The sequence below is a fragment of the Ochlerotatus camptorhynchus genome, unplaced genomic scaffold (genome assembly GCF_037179485.1).
Source record: "Ochlerotatus camptorhynchus isolate MF236.1 unplaced genomic scaffold, CSIRO-AGI_Acam_v1.1 ptg000265l, whole genome shotgun sequence".
Classification (NCBI taxonomy): Eukaryota; Metazoa; Arthropoda; class Insecta; order Diptera; family Culicidae; genus Ochlerotatus; species Ochlerotatus camptorhynchus.
In genome coordinates, this window is record NW_027040755.1 from 657,442 (window position 1) to 681,326 (window position 23,885).

Here is a 23,885-nt window from a genome sequence, read left to right on the forward strand (position 1 = left end):
GGAATTACTATTTGCTAGTCATCATAACGCAAACAAAAGTAAATTATTCAAATCACTTCACATGCTCTTCACAGGAGATTTCGTTGTGAGATTCGATTAAATTAAAGAAATTTATTAAATTAGATTTTAAGTTCCATTACATAAAAAGTTTATTTCAATATCAAACCGTATTTGAATTTTTAAGTTTCCGTATAATTGGTTATTTATTTAGTATTTACAAGTCAGTATTTGGTCACTATTCCCGTAATTTTAACCACTAAAGTTACTACTATTATATCGCATCAGCACTTCCAGCCCTGCCATTGCTTAGCAGACAGATTTCGTGTTAATTTTACCACATAGTTTATGTAGCAAATGTCATTTTGAACTGATCGAATGATGTAATTCATTCTGTGTTGTTTCTGGCAGATGCATAGTGGTTGAAAAATCCATTTTGACGCTCTTAATTAATAGCACCATGGAGAGCGGATTTAGAGTAATGACGCAAAAATGATTACAAACAACTTTGCTGATGACATAAAAGTCCTAAATTTCACTCAAATCGAGATAGAGAGCGTTGTTTGAGGACGGACCCCCAAGAACACGTTTTTCATCAAAACACATATTTTCTTTAATTTTAGGTCCTCATTATGTTCAACAAAGTTGATTGGTATACTAAAATACACATCGTTCTAGAACATACTATACCTGCATCATTTTAATAGGATAAGTTATTGATAAATTTTCTTCTATTTTCCTCATATTTTGGACTTGCGTATCTTTCTTAGGTGCAGGAAGGTGTAGATGAAATCAAATGCATCTAAAACTACATTAAAAGAGCTTTCAAATGGTGGTAAATTTGTCCGTCCACGACCGTCCTCAAACAACGCTCTCTATCTCGATTATCCACGGCCCATAAAATTGTGTATGGACAATTGTCTGTACAGGGAGAGGAGGGGTCAATAATCCCAAAAAAGTGTCTACGTAGTTCATGAACAGCCCCTTAGTAATCCAGAAATTTAGTTCTTTTGCATGGGTATTATTTTAGCTCCCCGTTTAAAAAAAACTTAACGGTTCTGAGACTCAAACTTATTCGAAATTCTGGATATAAAAAATTATCTTCATTCCTTTATTGAACGTCGGTCTCTGTTCCGCAATCTAGTGCCAATCACCGACGGATATCGATTGTCATGCGTACCCATTCAATAACACACATGGGCCGGGACCAACGGCTTTGCTTCTCTTCCGAAGGAAGACGTTTTTTTATTTATGCCTCAGAAAAATCCCACCGACCTCGGCTGGAATTGAACTCAGACCCATTGGGGTGAGAAATCAGTTCCGCTTACCACTACACAACCGAAGCCGGCTATAATAAAATAATGATACCTATGGTTTTCCGTACCTATCGACCCATCAACTCATAGAGATTCTATGCATCAGAAAATCCCGGCGGCGCCGACTGGCCCAGGTCCTTTGGGGTGCATTTTGAATGTTGTATTTTATTCAATATGGCGTCTTTGTCATTTTTCAATAAATTGTAGCACGAAAACGCAGTTCCTGATCGAAATGACGTTTAAGACAAACTTGCAGAGAAAAATAAAGTCCTTCTGGGAAAAATATACATGGTATTTTTTGTTTACTAATTTTGAATAGAATAGGCCCAAATATCTTGAACATAGATTTATTATTCAAAATACCGCACATAGAGCGGACCGCCCCTCTCGCCCCTACCATGCTATGGCCCAGTGTAGCCCTTTATTATGTTTAAACAAATTTGAACATAATCATTGATGATTAGGCCGTTTATTCCAATGCATGTAACAAGATTCAACACACATCAATCATCACAAAACAAACAGATAAAAATTAGCTGTATAAGCCAATTTTTGCCTCTATAAGCTATACAGCAGCTAAATTTGTTAATTGGGCAGTGTCCTACGAACAATTAATTGTAAACATTTTCGCACCGCAAATCACTAGCAACTGTTAGAATTAATTCATTGTAATCATTTCGCTTCTCAGCTCTCATCAATTCGCTTCTGATCAGTAAGTCTTCAAATCATGAATATGCACGTGCTGAGGAGCAGGCCGTCGGTAGGAGAAGAAGAAAAATTACCACAATATCTGTTCCAGCACTCTCCGAAGGCTGGTGCCTACCCATCACCCAGATCGCAGTAGGCAGAACGAGGTGAGGGTGGCAGTAGGCCTCTCGGACAAAGTCAACTGTTACGGTTGGTAACCGTCGACATAGAGCAGAGGAGCGTCTCTATGCCTTTCTCCCAGCATACACAGTTTGTGATACGACGATGGTTATTGTTTGATGGTTTGCTTCGATGGTTTGGCGCCTGGCGCTTGAAACAGGCCCCCGAAGGAGCGCATAGAATCAAAGCAATCGGGAATAAGATGAAGAAGAACGAATGCGAGGAAAATTCTGCTCCCTTTTTCCTCGATTGGAGCAAAAGGTGGCAGAAGCAACAAGCGGCAGAATTTTCATTGCCCACTGTCGACCGATTCGGGGGAGCTTTTAAGTCATCGTTTCGCACAGATTTCAGTCAGTCGTCGACGTGCAGCCAAACTGTTTGGACTTGGCTCTTCTCTCCTCTTGGCTCGAGAGCAATCCAGAGGCCCTCCTCAGGGAGCCATTGGAATAGTTGGCTTTTAGTGAAATTCAACAGTTGGACTATTGTTTCTGCTCAGAGTGGGTTCCATAAATTTGAATTCATTCATTTGGAAAATTCCTGGTAGAGCATTTTTACCTAAACTAAACAAAAAGAAGATTGTGAATTGAAACCGCACTAACGTGATGATCAACGCTGATCATAGTTCAAACATGCATACATTAACTGGTGTGAAATTAATCGAAATTGATAGTTTGGTGAATTAGGACCGGCTCGATTTGTTTTTTTTTTCGGCATTTTGTTTGCTCTTCTTTCAACGGTCTACTGCGACCTCGGGGGAACACCAATTACGTTCAATCGTCTACAAATTTGCTTTAAGTGCCGTTGGTGATTGATCCGTGACGTTCTTCGATAGGCGCCACCAAATTTCCCCATCAGCTGATTCAACATCCATCCGGACCGGGCAAGTTTAATTGAAAAGTAAATACAATTGTAGAAATAAGCATAAACCTCTTTAAATTTTGTTTTTGGCATCCAGTGTAAACCGAACTATAATCGTTTAGTCCTGAAAGTGCCGCCGGGTGACCGCGCTCGGGGCAGATGACAATTTAGCAAGTATAAAAGTGACAATAAAAACGGTTAAACGGTTAAACTGACTTATGCATAAGCGAGTCATTCCAATGGGCGGCTCGTGAGCCGAGATCGTTGCTCTGTGCGCTCGCTAATTGCCTAATTGGTGATAGTAATCGATTTGCTGCCGTCGTCACCGCAGCCTGCTTTGATGGGGATGGCGAGCACAGAACTTTGAGCGCATTTTTTGGTTTTTCTAGCAGGCCACAATAAATGGGTGCAATTATCGCATTCTGAGCTCTGTGAGGAAGTTTGTCTACAGGAAATTGGAGAAATTATGTCCATGATCATTACTGTAAGCGTTAAGTGTTTAGCTATTAGTCTAGTTGGGATGGCTATCAGCATAATGCTCAAAAGTGCCTGAATAAGAGCAATTAAGCAATTGCATAGTAAATTCTTGTTTAACTCTTTACTGCAATTTTTTTTTTAAACTCTGCCTGCTTTCGAAAGGCCTCCAAGGCAATAATTTTTTAGTTTTATTCACGAGCGATTGCACCAATTTTAACCAGCTTGGCCAGCTGAAACTAGAACTCACGAGAAAGTTCTGCTTCAAATTTCCGAAAAATCTGTTCAGTCTTAATGCAATTAAGAAGCAATTATCTTGTTGAAGTTATGACGGTTTTTTTTTCAATTATATGTTTTCAAGATAACTTCATAGAGTGATTTTGTAACCGATTTATTCTAAACGTTCATGTGAATGATTAATGATTTTTTTTGTCCCACTAAACGGCAGGCTTGGTCTATAGAGGGTTCAGTGTAGCTGTTACAAATATATGCAACAACATTTCTTCGGATTTAAGATAATTTCAGATGATTAAAATATGTGAATATTAAATAAATATCAACCATGAAGCTATGTGAAGTCATGTGATTTTGAATCTTTTCCGAAGCCAGGCGTTTTGGTGGCCTAAATTCAAAGAGGTGGGACAAGAAAAGCAAATCGAATTTTCCATCAAAGAACGAAGTGATTTGATTTGGCTCAATTCTGATTTCAAGGCCTGTTCGCTAGTTGATATTTTTGACTGCCAATAAATCATATAATAAATATCATGTGATTCACTTTGTCTTATGATAAGTTTTGACTCATATCGGATTTTGACCACTTGGGTGTGTGTGTGTTGCATGATGGGTTTTAGTGCCGGAATCCATCCACTTCTTAGCGAGTCCAGGAGTGACCAACTCGCCCACTAATGATATTGTTCTTGAATCTTCATGTGATTTGGAGTGTCGCATGGCTATTCTTCACGTCAGATGCTGGTCACTTCTCCGAAGGAACTCGGAGAATATACGGGTGTAACCAATGTGATTCTGAGTACTTACCTTGATCGTCATTACCCAACAAACAATTTGAACTGATTAAAGGCTGAATAAGTCATTTTTTAGCTGAAGACGCATATTTTTGCTTGATTAAGCTCTTAAGCGGCTTCCAATGTTTGTTGGGTAGTCTTGTTATTGAATTCTGATGTAATCTGGCCACATCCCACAAAGGGGCGGTTCCAAACAAATGCTGGCCAAGCGTTTTTAAATTACATGCGATTCCAAACGTTTTGAAATCAATAAAAACACATATTACTGATGTAATTTTGTGGTGCTGAATCCAAATGTGTGGTCGTTTTTGAGTTAAAACTCGTCACGGTGTCTGGTAGAATAACATTATTATAAAAAAAAAATCAGTAACACTGAAACACCCACCAACTGAAATATTAGGTGGCCCTCTTTTATTTGAGACTAGTTTCAAAATGTTCTATCGGGGGTAATTTTTAGGGCTTAACACATATTTTTACCCTTCTTACAAAGAAGGGTATAGATATCGCTTGGAAAACGGACTTTTGAACCGAGGCTTGAAGGGCCGATTGGCATATACTGATCGACTCAGCTCGACGAGATCGGAAAATGTCTGTGTGTGCGCATGTAAGGAAACAAAATCTAAGACGTGTTTCTAGGCATGATTTTGGGAACTAAGTCGTCTTTCTCGACAACCACTGGACTGAAAAGGACACAACAACCACCAAATGAAAGGTACCTAGATTTTAGAACGTAATATATGAGATTAAATCCGTCCTAAAACGAATAAATTCCATCAAGTGACACCTCAAATGAAATGAGAATTCAATATCAAGTTCTAGCAGCGCCGGTGGTATAGAGGTAAGCGTGATTGTCTCTCACCCCAAAATGCCTGGGTTCAATCCCAGTCGGCGCCACCGGGATTTTCTGAGGCATAAAATCTCTGATCACGCCTTCCTTCGCAAGGGAAGTAAAGCCGTTGGTTGAGTTGATGGGTCGATAGGTTGGGCCCAGGTGTGGGAGCAGCCTCCCTGGCGTCGGTAGCATCGGTACTCAGTATGGAAAACAAGATCGACGGAAAACAAATCAAGGAAAACATATCCAGTTCAATGGTAGTCATTTGAAGTGCCCAGGACCACACTAGCCACATCTTCTGTGTTACCTGACTTATAACGAATATACGTTGTATACGAGTACCCCGAATACTCGTCTAATTTTGCATAGCATTTGCAATATAAAATTATACGAACTAATTCAGGTAACACAGTAGCCATGTTTTAGGAACCCCCGGCTTGGGTCAAAATCCATCATATACATCGATACCTTAAATTACATCAGAATTCATCTATTGAATCACACCATATCAGCACTTTTGTTGAAATTTTTATAAGGAAGAAGGGTCAGGTTTCACGGTAGGTGGATTGATTCAAGTTTTTTATTTGATTCACACTGAGAAAAAAATTAAAATTGTTCCAGACCCGGATAGAACATTTCGATTCTAGCCTCATATGAAAGGAACGTACCTTAGCTTTCTTTCGTTTGTTCCGTGTTTCAGCGATACTGATTTAAAAATAAATTCATTCAGAGAAACCTTGTTGTATTTCTCGCATTATGGGAAATTTTGCATAATCTTTCTTAGTAGAATTTTCAGTAATTGTTTAACTGTTTTATGCTTCTGGCGGGTATTCATCAGGTCAGGCAAGGAAGATCTTTTCAGCTTAGCTTAGGCTGACAATGGTTGCTACTCCGTGATTAATTCAGAATGGCAACCTGTAGAACCGGGAATCTAAAACAAGCGGGAAACACCGGGAAATAACCAGGAATTTTATATGAACCTTAAAATAAAATGATGTGCATTTATTAATCGAATTCTGTTGATACAAATTCTAAGTTCGATAACTTGAATATTGTTTCAAGCTCGCAATTCTTAACTTTCTCTTAGTACGAGATACCAAAATAAGTCTGAGATAAAAATGAATTAGCAATGTCCCAGAGCTTCATAAATTTGTCAAATCCAAGATCTTGATTTTTTTTTCTGAATAATTCCAGGGAGAATCATCGAAGCCTCAGGCACTTGATTTATGTTAGCTACGGCAGTTTGAATTGTGTTTGCTTTGTTGTTGTGAGATGCATGCACGCCATCTAAATTGAGATTTGAATGTATCGCACCCGTCGGATCCTCCTTATTGTTCTTCATCAATAGTTCTTTCGGTCGACTTTGGAAAGCAACCGTTTAGTGAGTGTGTGAGTGCTGACCACGTTTTGCGTCCATTGCTGCAATAGAAGCGCTCTGCCCCCCGTTGGCGATACTACCATACAATGAAACCACTGGAAGTGGCTCCCGTTCTGATGAAGGAGGCTTCTTGGATAGCGGAAGATGAAGTGTTTATTGTGTTGCACCTTTTGTCTATAGTTTTAAGATGTTTTGTATTGTGAACAAGAAACCTAAATTCAATAAATGAACTAATTCATTTTGTATTTTTTTTTTCAAAATTCTGTCTTTGACATTTTTCTATAAACCACGAACTCGGAAAAAGGCACATCCTTGAATCCGCTGAAGATATTGACATTGCTGTAGAGTATTTCATCAGTGTGTTAAAGAGTTACTTGGTTGATTTTGTTCCACTGCGCAGGCCATCTTCGAAACCCCCTTGGGGAAATACACATTTACGACGACTCAAACGTCTAAGATCCAAAGCACTCCTAGCCTTATGCCAGTCTTGTTGTGCTTTTGCCATGCAACATTTCGCACGTGCTAGTAGCAATTATCGCACGTATAGTCGTTATCTGCACAAACGCTACTGCAAACGAACTCAGGAAAATCTAGTCAAACATCAACGACATTTTTGGAAATTTGTCAACTATAAACGGAAGAAGTATGGGTTACCCGTTGAGATGTTTCTGGTCAATGAAGTCACCACTTCCGCTTCGGAAAAGTGCATTTGTTTGCCACTCACGTTAGAAGGTCATTCAATGATTCTACGTCGTCTGCACGTCAAATCACGGGAGCTTGTAGGGATACACCTAGTGGTGTCTGTTCTCTGAGAAGCTTTACAATCACGTCGAATCAGGTGGACTGCGCAATAAACAAATTGAAATACTCTGTGTTCAGTCCAGATGGCATACCGTCATGCATCCTGAAAAATTGAGGCGAAGATTTGATTTTCCCTTTTAATGCACTTTTCAAAATATCATTACGGAAGCAGTTTTCCCACAAGCATGTTCCTCGTGTTTAAAATAGGGTATCGACAGAACACTGAGAATTACAGAGGAATAACTTCGTTGTGTGCTTGTTCAAAGGTTTTCGAAATCATAATAAATTATGTACTTTTCGACTACTGCAAGAATTACATTTCTACGGATAAGTAGGGTGTCTACCACGAAAGATCAACACCTACAAATTTGCTTCGTTTTGCATACGTTGCTCAGATCGACACCGCATAAACTGATTTTAAATCAGCGTTCGATACGCCATGGAATGCCAACAAGGCAGCAACCTGGGTCCTTTGTTATTCTCACTCTTCATCAACGAGCTTTTCTTCATTCTACCATCTGCCTGCTGTGTGTTTTACGTTGATGACGTCAAACTGACCATTATCGGTATCGAGGACTGCTATGCTCTACAACTACTGCTGAATAGTTTTGCTGATTGGTGCACCCCATGTTCCGGGTTGAGCATCCACAAATGTAACATTGTATCGTTTCATCGCAAGCTCAACCCGATTACGTACGATTATTCAATTAATGGTTAGTCCAATGAGCGTGTTCTTCAAGTTCGTGATCTTGGCGTCATCCTGGATTCATCGCTGACCTTCCGATATTATCTGTAGAGCCAACCGACAGCTGGGATTAATGTTTAAAATATCCTGCGAATTTAGGAATCCTCTCTGCCTCCGGTCTCTGTACTGCGCTGTGGTGCGATCGATTCTGGAATCCAACTCTGTAGTATGGCGCCCGTACCAGTCAACCTGGACTGGTAGGATCGAAGCAATTCAGAGAAAATTTGTGATATATGCCCTACGACGCCTTCCGTGGCGAGATCCGTTGAACTTATCACTGAGACTACAGACACTTTAGCAGATACGGAATGATGCCCAAGCAGTGTTTTTTGCCTTTTTGCTGCTTGAGCCCCGGAACTCCTTGTGTGGCCTTCATGATCCTGTCTGCTTCATGTCGGCTAGGTTCAACGAAGTCTACATCCTCTTCGACTTCAATTCTACTATGGCAACATCTATGCGTAGACTGACTGAATTGTATTAATGGATCGAGTGAGATTCGTTATTCTGAAAGGTGAGTAATATTCCATTACTCCTATATTGTAACAATTCTAGATAGAGCTGGAATTAGGGCGTAACAGCTTTTGTAAACAATGACTTCTCGGGATGATTTCTAGGAATTCACGGCACGCCCACGCAAACCAACAAAACCATCGGGTAGGGTATGTCTTCCCCTATCCGATGAAGATGATGATTTGCGTGGGCGAGCCTTGACTTTTTGGAAATCATCAAGAGAAGTCATTGTTTACAAAAGCTGTTACGTCCTAATTCCATAGAGGTAACTCTAAGACTAGAAGATTCCGAAGAAACGTGCTCAACTTTTTGGCTCAGCTCTGGTACTCTCTTCGGTCCCAAGCTAATCGATTCACCCCTCGAAACATAGGAAAATCCAATAACCCCTCATTTTATCTGTCAAACTTTCATAGCGAATCAAAACAAACATTGTATAGTACTAGAATTTTGACTAGAGTGGGGTACGTTAAACGATTTGCTTGGGACCAATAGGCTAGTCAAGTAGTGAGCCAATTTAAAATCGTTAGTTTCGTATTGATTGTTGCTAATTCCAGCTCTATCTTGAATTATGCTACCTGTATCTTTTTTCTCGATTCACCACTGCCGACGAGGATTGCGTCGGATGATGGATGCCCAATGGGGCTGATTGAATTATAAGTTTTTATGATTTGACTACAGTTGATATGTGAAGCCTCTATGGAAAGGTGTGAAAATAAATGGAGTTTTTAGGCCAGTTAAATTGGCTTTTCCCTATCACATTCATTAAGACTACTAAAAATCAGATGAATAAATAAATAAATAAAGAAACGAATAAATAAATAAATAAATGTCAATGACTCAGAATCTTTAAAATTTCCATAATTTGTTTCTAAAAGATTTTTACACATCACGATTTGTTAAAACATTTTCTTGTTCGGGGATCTTTGTATCAAGTTCTCTTAATCAAAATCTAAAAACATCAACTGACCTATTATGCCTGATAGCGTTCGGCAAAATTCCATGACTCTTTCAAAGTGTTTTTATGATACTTCATACGTTAAGTTTTCGATTTTCAGAGTTGGTTGGAAATGCTATCTAACATGGAGCTTTAGTGTGATTATTTATTAGCTAGAGAATGGTCTTAGAAGAGGGTAGGCGGATAGTTCCGTTAGAGTACGGTAGTATGAACATTGAATATAAGTTGAAAATGAGCGAAGGGCCATTAATGCGGCAGTGCAAGTCAAACGCACACTCTCTGTCTAACCCGTACGATGTACGCGGAGATTTGAAGTATGTCTTCAAATCTACATGCAAAAAGTGTGCGCCCGACTTTGCTCAAATACTGCCTGCGGCTGTGGAATAGTTCTAGCGACGTTTCATCACTACCAACCCCACGTTGCCGAAAGCATTTCCAGTCGATGGTGTATTATAATGCAATTCTTCTTTACCCAACTATTGCATTGTCGCAATAATGGCCCTTCACTCATATTCAATTTCTATTAAATTTTCATACTGCCGTACTCTAACGGAACTATCTACCTACTCTATTTTAAGACCATTATCTAGCTAATAAATTATCACACTAAAGCTTCATGGTAAAAAGCATTTCCAACCATCCATGACTCTGTTACGTAATAAATTTTTTTTTTTTTTTTTTTTTTCCTTTATTTACAAGGCTTTCAGCCATTGGCTGGTTCGCCTACGTAATAAAAGAACTCGAGCTTAAAAAAGGTGTTCAAACTGATTCTAAATAGGGGAAACGACGGCTTCAGCACTTGTAATAGAAAGTATGTTATTCACTTATTTCTGTTAAGCTGGGTTTAGATAGCGCAAGTCAATTGATCAAGTCAGTTGAATTCAACTGACTTGAACGCGAATTGAACGTGTAAACCATGCCATTCAACTGACTTGATCAACTCACTTGAATTGAAAAAAGTTGAACCAGGCTCAACTTTTCAAGCCAATTGAATTCAACTGAGTTGATCATTTGACTTGCCCTATCTAAACCCAGCTTTACTCTTGGTGATTCCCGAATATGCTGGATTCAACCGTAGATTCACGTCGTAGGAACGGAATAGTACTGAAAATCCGTCTTCACGAAGATCGGCTTCGACGGCGGTGTACCTCCGGCGGACTTAAATATTAGACTGTAGTTTTAAACAGTCTCCGGAAAGAGAGAGACTGGACAGTAGACTGATGCAAAATTTGAAATTTTCGCTCCACAGTGCTCAAACGGTTTCAAATCAGGTCCTGATTAGCCTCCCAAAATTTAAACTCATTTGGTAAGAAACTGACTTGACACAAACTATTCGAAGTTTATATGGAAATTACTATGGGAAAACCAAACTTTTTGTTCATTGTCTACTACCCATTTTCCATATTGCTTTTTCGAAAAGTTCTATAACTATTCTTATGGGAATTTTCCTAAGCTACAACTTTGCTGAATATCGTTTGTCAGCCAAATGTCTTGATAATCTTATAGCATGATCAAGCAGCTGTTCTGTTAGCAACACTGTATTCTGCAGTCTGACATAGTAGCCATGATATTTGTGCTATATTCTTCTCACCAGAAACACCAATGTTGCCTGCTGAACAGTTGAATGAGCATAATCATAAGACATCAGTGACTTGAATCATCAATAACTTTTGTTCCTTACATTTCTAGATAGAGCTGGAATTAGGGCGTAACAGCTTTTGTAAACAATGACTTCTCTCGATGATTTCTCGGAAACCATGGCTCTCCCTGGCAAATCGACATCACCATCGAGTAGAGGAAGACTTCTCCTACCCGATGGATATGTTGGTTTGTGTAGGCTTGCCTTGAATTTCGAGAAATCAACGAGATAAGTCATTGTTTACAAAGGCTGTTACGCCCTAATTCCAGCTCTATCTAGATTTGATTGAAAAGGTTTCAACAAAGTTGTAGCTGGGAAAATTTTCTACAATCACTGGTATCATTTTTAAAAGCATAGTGATGTGGTGAATTGTTAGATACATATGAACAAAAACATAAGTTTTCCCATAGTAATTCCCATATAAACTTGAAATGGTTTGTGCGAAGTCAGTTTCTTACTAAAGTAGTTCAAATTTTGGGAGGCTAAGCAGGACCCAATTTGGAACCGTTTAAGCACTGTGGAGCGAAAATTTCAAATTTTGCATCAGTCTACTGGACAGTTAGATAGGGAACCTAAACGGGGACTAACCAGAGGGATCCCCAATAAGAGCGTTGAGGCTATAAGTACTTGTACTGAATAGACTTCAGAACACAACTGATTTATTTGGAAATTGCCGTGGGCTCACAAATCTACACAAAGTTGAACTCTACAATTTGTTGCATGTTGGGTAGAGCGAGAGAAAACTGGAGTAAGGACGTTTTTCCAAAATATTGCAGATTTGCAAATTGCCCCGCGATCCCTTGCTTTGGTTCAAGAAGGCATACGGTCAATCACAATGCGTTCTCGGAAGCACCAGGTCATGATAGTCGCAGATGTTAAAATGATGCTCTTGTCGATCCTCGAGACATGTCAGTCCAGCTCATCGTATGGAAGCCATCTCCAGACCAGCCGATGGAAAGTTACAGGTTAAAGACCGTCACGCGGGTATTAATTCAGTTGGCCAATGACGAAGGCTCTAATTTCCCTTTAGCAGGTTCAGTTCTGAAGAAAGACTTCTACGGGGACGATCTCTTTTCCAGAGGCAAAACCGCAGCGGAAGTAATTGAGCTGCGAAACCAGCTAGAAGGGCTCCTAGCTAATGGTGGTTTCCAGCTACGTAAGTGGGCTTTAAATGATGAAGCTGTTCTTGACGGAATTCCACCTGAAAACCGTGCCGTGCAGACATTAGTAGACCTTTACCGTGACCAGGTAATCAAAACACTCGGCCTTTACTGGGAGATATCAACAGACTGCCTGCGCTACAAAATTGAATTGCCGTCGGACTCAGAAAACCTACTCACCAAACGGCTCGCCCTCTCGCTTATTGCACGTCTCTTTGACCCGCTTGCTTAGTGGGTCCAGTTGTTACGACCGCTAAAGTTTTCATGCAAAACCTTTGGGCCTTGAAAGACGAAAAGGGAGCACTTTGGAGTTGGGATCGTGAGCTACCAAATGAGTACCAGACGCGATGGATCAATTATTAATCACTTCTGCCAAACCTGAACAATCACCAAAATCACCAACAATCTGACCGCTGCACTGTATCGCGGAAGCCCCGGGCCCGGTGCACAATGATGTGCCTCGTGAACAGCATACAAAATGTTTAGTTGTATTCTTCTTCTTCTTCTTTCATTTATTTAACGTCGGTCTCTGTTCCACAATCTAGTGCCAATCACCGACGGACGTTATATATTTGACAGCAATCGAATGTGCAGGAAGGCAGCTTCCACACCTGCGTAGGATATCGCACCCATTCAACACACAACAGGTCGGGACCAACGGCTTTACTTCCCTTCCGAAGGACAGAGATTTTTATGCCTCAGAAAAATCCCACCGACCTCGGCTGGGATTGAACCCAGACACATTGGGGTGAGAAAGCAGTCACTCTTACCACTACACCACCGGCGCCGGCTGCTTAGTTGTCAATACGAATTTTCGTCGCCTGAGTTTTATATTGCTTTATGATACTTGACTGATTGATTGATGATTGTCACTATAAGACTATGTCACACCTCTTCACCTTCAGGTGGCAAATTAAATTCTTGAGCGCTGATTTTTGGCATGAAGTTGTATCATATTCCAGAGCATCTTTTCGCAAAAAAAAATAACACTCTAAGACTTCATTTACCCCTCCGACGATAATAGGTAAAGAATTTCCAAAACCGTCATTTCCTCTATCTCGAAAATAACGGGGTCTTCCAAACATTCCGAAACATTCGTTTTTTTGGTGAATATCAACAACCGGGAAATTTGTGTGATTCAAACCGGGAATTTCAAAATGAAATATCACTGCACACTTTTTTATTCAGTTCGTTTATTTGGAAGGCTCAATCGTGTTAGCTTTACGGAGCCGATAATTCATCGTTCACTGTTTGTAACAAAATTCACTTAATCCTATGTCTAGTAGGGGTTGGGCCGAATATTCCCGGCTTACTCGAGCTTAGAAGGGTACATTGTCGAAGGATAGGATCAGGGGAGGAGCTTAGAGGTGGGTTTGCGTTGTCGCCAGTATGAACGGTAGATCGGTTATAGATTCTTCTGGAGTTCGACCGACTACGGTGGGTGACCAGTGGGCGACGATGAGACTCATCGAGACGGTGGGACAAGGCAAAAAAGCTAATAAAGATAAAGTAATTAAATTCTTATATTAGACATTTGAAGAAACTTCTTCATTCTTCATTCCTTTATTTAACGTCGGTCTCTGTTCCGCAATCTAGTGCCAATCACCGACGGACATCGATTGCCATCCATTGACGGCAATCGAATGTGCAGGAAAGCAGCTTCTACACCTGCGTAGGATATCGAACCCACTCAACACACATGGGCCGGGACCAACGGCTTTACTTCCCACCGACCTCGGCTGGGATTGAACTCAGACCCATTAGGGTGTGAAAGCAGTCACGCTTACCACTACAACACCAGCGCCAACGTTTGAAGAAACACATAAACCGACTGCAGATAGCAGCTATCGTGAGTTCCCAACACGTCTCTGATAGGAATATAGTATTGTCTTCCGTGGGCCTCGAGGGTATTCAATTACTGCATACTTAGAAATAACTAATTTTACCCGTGACGGAATCCATCTTTGACATAAAAGATGAATCGTAAACAAACATGTCATTTAATATCAAGTGCTCCGATTGAAAAGTTCGTTGCTCCACGAAAATTACGTTTGATTGAGCTATATTTCGCGTCTATTATGACTCAAATTAATGTCAAAATTGACGCCCGTATGTGTCACTCTCAGAGCACCTAAATTTACATGATTTTTTCTATGTGTGTGGCGTTACTGCTAACGACATTTGGCCCGCGACATTAAAACGTTGGGACCCATACGCGGGACAACTTTTTTGATAGGGGAAATGGATGTAATGTCGGCCTAAATGCTCCTAATTTGAGCCCATACATAAATTCCCCAAGTAACACAAATTCATAGAATCATGTTGAGTAAACTTCTATACAACCAAAACGAGTCATAAAAAGGTTATATAAGCTATTATAGAACAAGTGTGACGCATGGGTCAGCAATCGACTAAATTTTCAACAGCGATCAAAAATATCCATTAGTACCAAAGAGGTAACTCTAAGACCAGCAGGTCCCGAAGAAACGAGCTCAACTTTTTGGCTCAGCTCTGGTACTATCTTCGGTCCCAAGCTAATCGATTCACCCCTCGAAACATAGGAAAATCCACTAACCCCTCATTTTATCAGTCAAACTTTCATAGCGAATCAAAACAAACATAGTGTAGTACTGGAATTTATACTAGAATGGGGTACGTTAGTCGATTTGCTTGGAACCAATAGGCTAGTCAAGTAGTGAGCCAATTTAAAATCGTTAGTTTCAAATTGATTGTTGTTAGTACCGTCCTAATGACGCGTTCATCTAGATAAAATTGATAAATATCAGATTTTTAGCGATGGGTCCAATCTTAGATCCATAGGCCAACATTAGAGGCACTTCCCGTATTTATCTTTTCTAAAGTTAACTTTGAAAACGAGCATGATCGTAGAACAAAAAAAAATATTTGAAGATAATTGTGAATATCGATATTGAATTTGCCTTGAGTCAGATCTCACAACCGAAAAGTGTTGTGAAATTCCATCTTATTGTAAACTGTTTGCCAATGTAAAAAACATGTAAATTTACAGTACAAATGATTACCATGTAAGTTTACACGACAGGCTGTAAAATTGCATCACACAAGCTGTAATATTACATGTACTATTTCAATAAATGCTCAATTTTTTTTAATATTTTGTAACAGATTACTTTGCATGTAATTTTATTTATTTTTTAGTTTGTTATATATATTTTAAAAAGTTCGTATTTTTCCAAAACACGAGCCATCATTTCCTGCTAGTCAACCGGGAAAAATAATCTCCAAAGCATGCCGACAATTTAAATATTAGTTCCGTAGGCGCCTACTTTGTTGGGTGCCAATGGGTCACAGCATAACGCAACCCGTTGCAACGGAATAAAAAAGCGAATAATAAAAATAAAACTACACCATGCTGCATAGTTGTGGTGCTCCAGTCAGTGTACAGCACCGCCCATGAAGCACGTAAACCTTTAGGAATGCACCTAATATATTGCACCCGTATTTTGTGCAGCAGGCCTTGTGCGCGTCGCGCGAATCTTCTTCAAGTAAATGGCCTGCGAGGACCAAACAAACGGCTATTAGGGTAAGTGACCCAATAGTCGATGAACCAACTTGTTAAATCCCACAAGTTGCTTTTCTTCGTAAAATTATGGGAAAAATGTTTATTTTGCAGTTGAAGTTATTACATAATTGATTAATTCTCCTCCATCTGTAGGTAATGTGTTTCCATAGTTGTGGTATTCGATACTTCGTGTTCCTACAGTGGCGGTACCGACCGTCTAATTCTACGCCACACCTTTTTTACTATTTCAGACCGCGGCAATAAGTCTAAACCTTGCAATACTAAGCACTACACTTGAAAAAAAAAGAACACAAGTGTTCACTATGCTTAACTATGTGTGTAAGAATTGCTCCCAAGGTATTTCCTAGAACCTCCTGATTCCTGGTGAATCCTATGGATAATTTTGAAGAAGGGAGAGCACCAAATTAATGCTAAGGGGAAATTCATGGTCTGAGGAGAATACCAAAGATATTATAGGAGGATTCCAAGTAAATTCTAAAAACCACTGGAGCTTAAATCATGCTTTAAGATTTTTATGAAGTGCTAAGAAAAATTGAATGGGAATTGTGAGGAGCCATTGTAGTGAAATTTAAAGAAAATTTCAAAAGAATTCTGTGGAGAACTCCAAGAACATTTGAAATACTATTCCAAGATAAATATGAGTAGATTTCTAATTCAAACGACCTGAAAGAAATCAAATATGTTCTAAGTAAAATTGCAGGGTAATGCAATTCTGAGGAGGACTCGATTTAAATGCTGAGAAATATTCCAAAATAATTCTATGGAGTATTTCGAAGGAATTATAAAGAGAGCTCCTAAAGAGTATTCGAAAATGGGAGAACTCCAATGAAGGGGTGGTATCGAAATCAGCAAGCAAGCGCTATATTTGATCTCGGTAAGACATCGGGGCAGAGGCAGACCCAGGGGCTCATGACGGTGGAGCCTCAACAAGCAAATAAAGCAAGAAGATAGGAATCTGACCTGCACATTTAGACAGTTCGTTCGTTACTCGACGAAAAGTACGTTTGATTGAACTGAATTTTGCGTCTGTTATGACTCAAATTTATGTCAAAATTGACTCACCTGAGGTAGAATATGACAACACAGCTGAGCCCGAGGATCATGACATCTCACATAACTTGAGGGATTTCGGACAGTATGCAGTGTGCAGTGTATGTGTGGGTTAAAATTTTAATAAACGGTGAAGAACATCTTTTCGCTTCTGTCTACTTTCCTCCACACTTTTCCAAAAAACCAGCTTACGAAAAGTTTTTCACTACTGCAGAACTAAAAATTCAAAGAGAAGATCCAAGAACCAAATTTCATATTTATGGAGATTTTAACCAGAATACTGTTAATTTTCTACAGGATAGTGATAATGATTCTCTGCTGTTATCAATTGTAGGTGAAAACGATACTTTGCAATTCATCTTTGATAAAAGCAGCCACTTAGGACTTCATCAAATTAACCATGTTCGTAACCAGCTCAATTCGTATTTGGATTTTATGTTTACTAATTGTACAGAAGATTTTTGAATTGTAGACGCAGAAGTTCCATTATGGAAGAATGAAAAATTTCATACGGCTATTGAATACTCACTGTTCACAGACTTGCATCGGTCACGCCCAAGCGTTGTTGATTTTGAATTAGTTAATGATTTTAAAAATGCAATTGTTTCCAATTTCACAGCAGACTGAATAACATAAATTGGCAAAACCTTTTAAAAGATGAAAACGACATGGACAAGGCTGTTGACATATTTTATACTAACTAAGACTAAAGAGAATAATGAACAGCACCAAACATCCTGTGTGGTATACACAAGAAATCATAAATATTAAAAACAGGAAGCAAAATGCACACAAGTCGTATAAAAAATTTAGAAAAATACGTTGAAATTTGCGGAGAGGCAGAAAAATCGTCAGAGTAGAGTACAATATAAAATCTGATCATAAAACGTTCTTTAACTTCGCGAACGAAAAAATGAAGTCATGTACATTCCCATCACGCATACAGTTTGAAGAGTGTGATAGCACTGATAGTGAGGATATTTGTAACCTATTTGCTCGTTTTTTCCAAAACTCATATAAGAAATCCAGTAATGCTCTCGATTTGAACTATTTTTCTTACCTAAATGAAGGGGAAAATGACGTAACAAGTAATAATATCCCTGTTAAAGAAATTTTTATGACTATTGAAAGTCTCGATGCCGCCAAAGGACCTGGTCCTGATGAAAAACCTCCACCAATACCAACTAGTTTTGTTAAACCATTGTTTTGGCTTTACAATTTATCTCTCAAAACAGGTGATTTTCCAAAAATATGGAAGAAATCATTTTTAGTCCCAATATTTAAATCTGGCAAACGGTCAGACATTAAAAACTATAGGTATTGTAATTATGTCATGTATTCCTAAAATGTTTGAAGCAATTGTTAACCATAGAATATTTAACCAGGTGCATCGCATTTCAAATAATCAACATGGTTTTTTAAAGGTCGGTCAACGTTTACTAATCTGTTGGAATTTGTAAACTTTTCTATTGAAGCTGTTGGCACAAAATAAGAAGTTGGTCACCCTATCCTAATTTATTTTACAGCTACCCAACAATCAGCTCGTTTCCCATAGCACATAAGCACACTATCTCTGTTATCACACTACACACAAACAATAGGCACTCACTCTCATTTCTCTCATTCATTACACGATCGCAAGCAGTAGGTAGGAGAAGATCACCGATTAGTATTTACCAGTAGTAATAAACAATCCGCGGTGCACAAGGTTATTCTGTTCGTCCGTCTATCCAAAAACCAATTTAGGAATAAACAGTGTCCGATATATTTTACCACTTGACCGCAATAAAAGTGTTTTCTGTGTTTTATCAAACGTCGCGTGTGCAAAGTACCGAAATCCGAAGAAACTGTCCGTCCGGTGATACAGTCCATCCCAGTGTCGAACATTTTTGGTCCTTCGAACCGGATCGTGCTATACTGAAGCTGAGCCGGTATCATCCCTCGTGAAATGATGTCAGCTGGGTTCTCCAAGCCAGCGACATGATTCCAATCGAAACCCTTCGTAATGTGTTGAATCTCGGACACGCGATTCGCTACGAACATCTGCCACCTCGATGGCAGCGAAGATAACGAATGCATTACGATTGTCGAGTCTGTCCAGAAACTTGCGGTGTGCGGAATACGAATGCTGTGCTTGACCTTCTCGTACAGATGACGTACAGTGGTGCTACTCTCGATTAGGAAATCAGCAGCCGAACTTCTACTGAGCCATCCGACAGCGTACAACGCATGTAGAGGCATGCACCGTATGCCTTGTCTTATGCGTCCCAGAAACCGTGCAACACGACTGAAATTGCATCAGATGTGTATCCTATCCACCGAGGAATTGAAAACGACGAGAGAGCTGTCAAATTCATCCTATACTCCTGCCAAAAGTGCTGCATCGCTTCGGGCAATGGAGCCACAATTTTTGGAGAAATATCTTGGCAATGACGACAACTGGACCCATGAATCCTAACGGGTCAAACAGGCGAGCTGCTTCTGCGAGAACGACGCGTTTCGTGAGCACTGCTTCGTTGTCCCACTTAGGAGAATGGTATCGGAAATTGTCTGAATGCGGCTCCCACAGTAACCCCAAAGTTTTCACTGGTGAAGTTGAGGAATCAAGCTCTAAAGTGGCACGATCATCGAGGAGATCGGATGGCATTCGGCTAACAATTCCTTGCAGTTGGAGTTCCACTTTCGCAGGTTGAATCCACCTGATGAAGTTAGCGTGATCATTTCCTTTGCCAGCTGCTTCTCTTCGTCGACGTTGTCCGCTCCAGTCAGCATGTCATCGACGTAAAAATCTTCATTCAACACCTTAGCTGCGCGAGGATAAGCGAGAGATAAGTATGGTGCAGATGCAGTCCCGTAAGTGACAGTTGCTAACTCGTATGATGAGTATCATCCGATACATTTTATCCACATCCGCTACAATGGCAATGCGGAACAAACTGAATCGGAGTGTGATGGCGATCAAATCCTACTGAACTACAGGTCCAACCATTAGCGCATCGTTGAGCGATACACCGCTGCTGGTCTTACAGGACGCATCGAAAACGACACGTAGCTTCGTTGTTGTACTATCCAGTTTAAAAACTGTATGGTGGGGAAGATAGATCACGGGAAACTTCTCTTTGACGTTCGGAATTTGCACCATGTGACCAAGTCGCTCGTACTCGTGGATGAAATCGGCCGGGATTCAACTGGAACCGCCTCTCCAAGCCCAAAAATCTCCTTGTCGCTATATTTCTGGACTCGCCGAGCTGAGTGATGATGAATTCACGCTTTGGAAGTGCGACGATAAATCTGCCTGCATCATCACGAGTGGTTGTTTGATCGAAGAATGCTTCACACGCCGTCTCCTCTACCGATTGACTACTACGTCGAACTGGGGATCCGCGAAGCTGATGTTAGTCGGGAGCGTCCAGTGGTTCACGTTGATTCTTCGTGCAGGCAAGGTTGCCGTTAACTCCGGAAAAACGTAGAAATTCATTTCCTCACGGTACGATGATATTTCCTGAGAGCGAGGCAGAACAGCTGCCTTAACTACCTTCCGCGCAACGACGACTGAACCACCGATTCCTTGGACTGACAGGTGTTCAGGTGAAGCTCGAAGCTTGAGTTTACTGGAGAAGTTTGTCGTCATGAAGCAGAATTGCGAGCACGAATCTAGTAACGCTCAAGCTAGTCGTGAATTGCCGTAACTATCACACACGATAGCGGTGGACAGTAGAATATCTTGTGTGAATAGTGTATTGGTTGGAAGAGCGATAGTGTTCTGAGTTGTGCATGGTTGGTTTGTGGTGGACAGTGGTGCAGTGTTATGCGAGTGTAATACGGGAAGAGAACTTGTAGACTGGTGAGCGCTGTGAGCGTGTGTTTGTTGGTTCTGGTTTGGTATTTGTGTCTCTGGTTGTTGCTGATTACCAGCTGGAGGTCTACTTTGCTCTTGTGGGACGGAGAATGTGTTTCTAATAGCGCTTGACTGCTGTGAATCTGGGTGCAACAGGGAGTGATGCTTCTGATTACAGTGGTAGCACACGCCCTTGCTGCAAAATCGTGCCTGATGTCCTGGCGATAGACAGTTCAAGCAGAGTCTGCCTCTTTTCACAGCTTCACTGCGTTCAATTACTTTCAGCTTCAGACATTTTACGCAGCGGAAAGCGGAATGGAATCCGTCCCCACAAAACGGACACTTGTTCAACGACTTGATTGCTGAGTTGCTGACAGACGGGTTCAATCGTTTCTCTGGACTCGGCGTAGATTTGGCAGGAGCAACGGACTGCAACACGGAGCAATGATCTCGTAGGAAGTGGATGAGGTTTTCATACTTGGGCACATCCTTCGAATTATAATGCGCTTCCCAGTTCCGAAGCGTCGCTGAATCCAGGCGGCAACGCACCATGTGAACCAGAATGGTGCTCCAGTTATTCGTCTTTTCTCCTACCTTTTCCAACATCAGCAGATTTTTGTCGAAGTCGCTGATGAGCCGGTTAAGCGATTCATAGCTCTCCCTTTTGATGGGTCCCACAGCGAAAAGTGCATCAAGATGTGCCTTGACGATTAGTTTCCTATTCTCGTACCGTTTCTCCAGCGTTTCCCAGGCAACAACATAGTTCACGTCCGACATTTCCACCGAGTTGATTTCCTGTAACGCTTCTCCATTCAACGACGATCGAAGGTACGTAAACTTGTCCATGTCCGTTAGCTGTGGATTATTATGGATCAAGCTCCGGAAAGTATCTCGAAACGTTACCCATTCCTTGAGCGATCCACTAAAGGTAGGCAAGCGAATCTCGGGAAGCTTTACAGAGGAAGCAATGTATAGAGGTAATACTGGTCCTCGCCAGTTAATGTTACCTCGGGAGTTCCACAGGGTCTCATTTAGGTCCTTTATTATTTATTTTATTTGTGGATGACGTGAAGTTTGTGTTGAATCACTTAAATGTGCTCATATATGCTGACGATATGAAACTGTACATGGAAATCTTTAACAATTCTGATTTGCTACATTTAAAAAATGAAATTGATGTTTTCTACAATTGGTGCGTTAAAAGTCTGCTGGATATTAATGTTATTAAATGCAATATTACAGAAAACACACTACTCTAGATTTTACATGTACTCTAGGAAACCATCTGGTTGTAAGGTGCGATAAAATTAGGGACTTAGGAGTAATTCTTGACTCGCAGTTGACATTCGTAGATCATGAGAATACCACAATTCACAAAGCAAATAATACAGGCATCGAAAGTTCTTAATAAACAACTGTGGAAGTGCATCTAGAACAATAAGTTGAGAGCACGCAGTAAGCTAATATGCGATAAGCAATAAGCTTGAAATGCGAGGAAGATGAAGATGAAGATGGAAACGATCGTTCAGCATCGATTTGCCTTCGTCCAAAGCCCCACCATTAATATAGAAAATCATCATTAATTCCAGTACCGCAACTATAGGAGCACCCACAACTAGTAGCGTTTACCCTACCTATAGTAAAAGCGCGCGCGAAATAAACTACAAACCGCACAAAACTGCGAGCAGACGGCCGCCGGCGAGCGGGCAACTGGAAAGAGAGATTGCATTTTCCTCTAGAACTGGGCTGGGGAGATTTACAGTAAGATCGGACAAAGCGACCGTATCCGAGCGTATTTTTAGCGGATTGTTGTTTGTGTGCTTAGAACAATATGCCACCATCATCAATAGTCGAATAATGGCGAACATACCGAACCACGTTGATGACGTTACACACGGGATGCACTTTTCGGGTTTTTGTGTCGTTCAATCACTGCTAATTTGATACCCGTTAGCGATGTGGGTTTGTGCGGTAAAATTTCTTCACTTGCTTCTACGGAGATGCTTTGAAGAAGTTCCACGGGGGCTCGATTGTTTTGGCTACAATTGATATAGTGCAAGCAACCAATAATTGATCAATCATACTTTTAGTCATCGCAGTGGCTTAGTGCAAAAACCGAAAGAAATAATCGCTTACTTGGATCGCTTGGACCATGATTCATACGGTGAGGAGTGCTTTTTTTATAATTCAACAACAGCCTTCTGCGTCAGATAGCAATGGGACCTCAGATAGCCTAGTCAGTAAAGACACGATGAAGGCGGTGGGTTCGATTCCCGGGTCCGGTCGAGGAAATATTTCGGACTGGAAATTTTCACGACTTCCCTGGGCAAGAGTATCATTGAGCTTGCCACACAATATACAAATTCATGCATTGGTTGGCTTAGAAAGCTCTCAATTAATAACTGTGAAAGTGCATCTAGTAGAACACTAAGGCAAAACACTCGCCACAGAAGCGTAAAAAACCTAGAAGAAGAAGAAGCCGTCTGCGTCAGAAGGTATTGTTTTTGATCGCGGTTGGTGGCATTCAAACCCCATCCATCATAACTGATGGGGAATTGGGATCAAAGCACGAGACAAACCTGTTGCGTCTGGCTATGCGAGCCCAACCTAGTCAAAGGCGCGCTCACGATGGCCCAATCTATTCGCGTATTTTGCATACCATATGAATCCCCAATCAATCAAGCACCGCCAATCCCCGCTAGCGGAGGTCGATTCGGATGGTGACAAACTGCACACCAAAATCAGTGATATCAGCTTGCACAACAAGACACAAACAAATGCGAAATTGATGTACCTACCTAGTTTTCTGTCATTTGATATTAGCTTCGACTCATTCCGGTGCTTTTGTCTCATCGAGTGACAAGCACGCATCAAAGAGATG

General features: G+C 40.6%; 1 protein-coding gene across 3 annotated transcripts in view; it reads left to right on the forward strand.

The window, feature by feature from the left end:
• Nucleotides 1–2,548: 2,548 nt before the first annotated feature.
• SerT (Serotonin transporter) overlaps nucleotides 2,549–23,885 on the forward strand; it is a 103,296-nt gene continuing 81,959 nt past the window's right edge. For all 3 annotated transcript variants that reach the window (XM_065226943.1, XM_065226945.1, XM_065226944.1), the window contains exon 1: nucleotides 2,549–3,077. The gene's annotated coding sequence lies outside the window, so the exon portion shown is untranslated. The remainder of the gene's footprint in view (nucleotides 3,078–23,885) is intronic.